The 3,849-nt window shown below is 61.7% G+C and overlaps 1 non-coding gene across 1 annotated transcript in view; it reads left to right on the plus strand.

Moving 5' to 3' along the window:
• Positions 1 to 3,420: 3,420 nt before the first annotated feature.
• LOC122331979 overlaps positions 3,421 to 3,849 on the plus strand; it is a 4,036-nt gene continuing 3,607 nt past the window's right edge. Inside the window, exon 1 of the ribosomal RNA XR_006248338.1 lies at positions 3,421 to 3,849. This exon is cut by the window's right edge and continues 3,607 nt beyond it. This is a non-coding gene — a ribosomal RNA (28S ribosomal RNA).

Consider the following 3,849-nt stretch of genomic DNA (forward strand, 5'->3'; position numbering starts at 1 on the left):
ATTACCCATTTCCGACTCGGAGGTAGTAGTGCGAAAAATAACAATACAGGTCTCTTTGAGGCCCTGTAATTGGAATAGCGTATCTTAAACACATGGCGAGGACCCATTGGAGGCAAGTCTGGTGCCAGCAGCGCGGTAATTCCAGCTCCAATAGCGTATATTAAAGTTGCTGCAGTTAAAAAGCTCGTAGTTGGATCTCGGGATCTGGCTGGCGGTCCGCCGAGAGGCGAGCCACCGCCCGTCCCAGGTCCCTGCCTCGAGGCGCCCCCCGGATGCCCTTGGCTGGGTGTCGGTCCGAGGGCCAAAGCGTTTACTTTGAAAAAATTAGAGTGTTCAAAGCAGGCGGCGTCGCCGCTGAATACGCAGCTAGGAATAATGGAATAGGACTCGGTTCTATTTTGTGGGTTTCTGGAACCGGAGCCATGATTAAGAGGGCGGCGGGGCATTCGTATTGCGCGCTAGAGGTGAAATTCTTGGACCGGCGCAAGGCGGCGAAAGCGAAAGCATTTGCCAAGAATGTTTTCATTAATCAGAACGAAAGTCGGAGGTTGAAGGCGATCAGATACCGTCGTAGTTCCGACCGTAAGCGATGCCGACCGCGATCCGGCGGCGTTATTCCCATGACCCGCCGGGCGGCGTGCGGGAAACCACAGTCTTTGGGTTCCGGGAGTATGGTTGCAAAGCTGAAACTTAAAGGAATTGCGGAAGGCACCACCAGGAGTGGAGCCTGCGGCTTAATTTGACTCAACACGGGAAACCTCACCCGGCCCGGGACGCGGAAAGGATTGACAGATTGATAGCTCTTTCTCGATTCTGTGGGTGGTGGTGCATGGCCGTTCTTAGTTGGTGGAGCGATTTGTCTGGTTCATTCCGATAGCGAGCGAGACTCCGGCTTGCTAAATAGTGGCGCGGCCACTTGGGTGGCGTCAAAAACTTCTTAGAGGACAAGTGGCGTTCAGCCACGCGAGATGGAGCAATAACAGGTCTGTGATGCCCTTAGATGTCGGGGCTGCGCGCCACAATGGGCGGATCAGCGTGTGTCTACCCTGCGCCGAGAGGCGCGGGTAACCCGCTGAACCCCGCTCGTGATCGGGACTGGGGATTGAAACTATTTCCCATCAACGAGGAATTCCCAGTAAGCGCGGGTCATAAGCTCGCGTTGATTAAGTCCCTGCCCTTTGTACACACCGCCCGTCGCTACTACCGATTGGATGGTTTAGTGAGGTCCTCGGACCGGCCCGCCCGGTGACCCCTCGCGGGGCTCTGGCGGAGCGCCGGGAAGACGATCAAACTTGACTATCTAGAGGAAGTAAAAGTCGTAACAAGGTTTCCGTAGGTGAACCTGCGGAAGGATCATTATCGGCCCGGCCCGATCCAAAGCGAAACCGCCCGGGCGAGGCCTAGCCCACCTCCCCGTCTCAAGCTCGGGTGCGCGGCAGAGGCGGCGGCTCGGCGCGGCCTCCCCTCCGGGCACCAGCAGCGCGCGAAGCGCGATAAGAAAAAAAAGGAACTTGACTGTCGCTGCACTCGGCGGCCCCCGCTTTCAGCGGCGGGGCTGAGCGGGCCCTGGCGAGTACCCGCCGCGGCCTCGGGACCGTGGGTTCAAAGTCTCCTCCCGCGAAGGAGGCGCCCGTCGGGGTAAAAAACCTCTATCTATTTTACTCTATGATCCAGCGGCCGTGGCCGAGAGGTCTGCCGCTCAAAAACCCAAGGCGGCAAAAGAACGCACAAAAACCTAAGGCGAAGCGGAGAGAGATCCGCGAGAAGAGCGCCGTTCCCTGGGGGAGCAGCGCACCTCCCGCGGAGGCAGAGCAACCTACGCGGCGCCCATGACTGTCGCTGCACTCGGCGGGCCCCTGCTTTCCAGCGGCGGGGCGAGCGAGGGCCCTGGCGAGTACCCATACGGCCTCGGGACCGTGGGTTCAAAGTCTCCTCCCGCGAAGGAGGCGCCCGTCGGGAAAAAAACCTCTATCCTATTTTACTCTATGATCCAGCGGCCGTGGCCGAGAGGTCTGCCGCTCAAAAACCCAAAGCGGCAAAAGAACGCACAAAAACCTAAGGGCGGAGAGAGAGAGAGAGATCGAGAGAACTTGACTGTCGCTGCACTCGGCGGGCCCCTGCTTTCCAGCGGCGGGGCGAGCGAGGCCCTGGCGGAGTACCCGCCGCGGCCTCCGGGACCGTGGGTTCAAAGTCTCCTCCCGAAGGAGGAGCGCCCGTCGAGGGTAAAAAAACCTCTATCCTATTTTACTCTATGATCCAGCGGCCGTGGCCGAGAGGTCTGCAGCGCAAAAACCCAAAGCGGCAAAAGAACGCACAAAAACCTAAGGCGGAGAGAGAGATCCGAGAGAACTGGCTGTCGCTGCACTCGGCGGGCCCCTGCTTTCCAGCGGCGGGGCGAGCGAGAGCCCTGGCGGAGTACCCGCCATACGGCCTCGGGACCGTGGGTTCAAAGTCTCCTCCCGCGAAGGAGGCGCCCGTCGGGAGTAAAAAACCTCCATCCTATTTTACTCTATGTTCCAGCGGCCGTGGCCGAGAGGTCTGCCGCTCAAACATCCAAGGCGGCAAAAGAACCGCACAAAAACCTAAGGCGAAGCGGAGAGAGGATCGCGCGAGAAGAGCGCCGTCCCCTGGGAAGCAGCGCACCTCCGCGGAGGCAGGCAACCTACGCGGCGCCCCACCCCCTTGGCACGGGGTGGGGCGGCCATGAGCCTCTGAAAGACTTTGCTTTGCCAACCCCGGCGGGTACCCAGCAGGCCGCCGGGACCGTGGGTTGAAGTCCCCTCTCGCGAGGCGCCCGTCGAGCGACCCCCTTTGTATTTTGAACCCACACAAGCCTGTGCAGTTCGGCCTCGCCTCCGGGCGCTAAACTCAAGCGCGGTCGACTCTTAGCGGTGGATCACTCGGCTCGTCGTCGATGAAGAAGCGCAGCCAGCTGCGAGAACTAATGTGGTGCAGGACACGCCGATCATCGACGCCCGAGCGCGCTGCGGCCCGGGTCCGTCCGGGCCACGCCGCGCCTGTCTGGTCGCTTTCCCATCGATCGGGACCTCCGGGTCCCGCGGCTGGAAGCGTCGCAGGGGCTTCCCGCTCCCCTCCGTCCTCCCAAGTGCGAACCGCCCGCAGGCATCGCCTCCTCGGCGGGAGTCGGCGCTTCCTCGGCTTCCCCCTCCCACGAGAAGTCAGCGTCCCCCAGGCGTCTGGGACGGCGGCGTCCTCCTCTCGGCGGCTTCGGTGGTGTCTGCCACCTCCGTCGCCCGCCGGCGTGGACCCCCGGCTCCCTCCGCCCCTCGGGCGCTCCGTGCGTAGCAGTGGGTTCGCGCTCCGTCTCTCGCCCCCTCGGCGCCCTGCCCGGCGCGCGGCGAGACCTGTTCAGGCCAGCCGCAGCAGCAGCGCGGCGGCGCTCCTAACCATATCCGACAGCGACCTCAGATCAGGCAGGCGACCCGCTGAATTTAAGCATATTACTAAAGCGGAGGAAAAGAAACTAACAAGGATTCCCTCAGTAGCGGCGGCGAAGAGGGAAGAGCCCAGCGCCGAATCCGCCCGGGCCACGGCGGCGAGGACATGTGGCGTACAGAAGGCCGTTCTCTCGGCGCGGTCGGGGCCCAAGTCCTTCTGATGGAGGCTTAGCCCGTGGGCGGTGTGAGGCGGTGCAGGCCCCCTCCCCCCCGGGTGCGGTTCTTCTCGGTCGGGTTGCTTGGGAATGCAGCCCAAAGCGGGTGGTAAACTCCATCTAAGGCTAAATACGGCCACGAGACCGATGAGTCGACAAGTACCGTGAGAAAGTTGAAAGAACTTTGAAGAGAGAGTTCAACAGGGCGTGAAACGCTAAGAGGTAAGCGGGTGGGA

This window comes from Puntigrus tetrazona, unplaced genomic scaffold (assembly GCF_018831695.1).
Source record: "Puntigrus tetrazona isolate hp1 unplaced genomic scaffold, ASM1883169v1 S000000003, whole genome shotgun sequence".
NCBI classification, from domain to species: domain Eukaryota; kingdom Metazoa; phylum Chordata; class Actinopteri; order Cypriniformes; family Cyprinidae; genus Puntigrus; species Puntigrus tetrazona.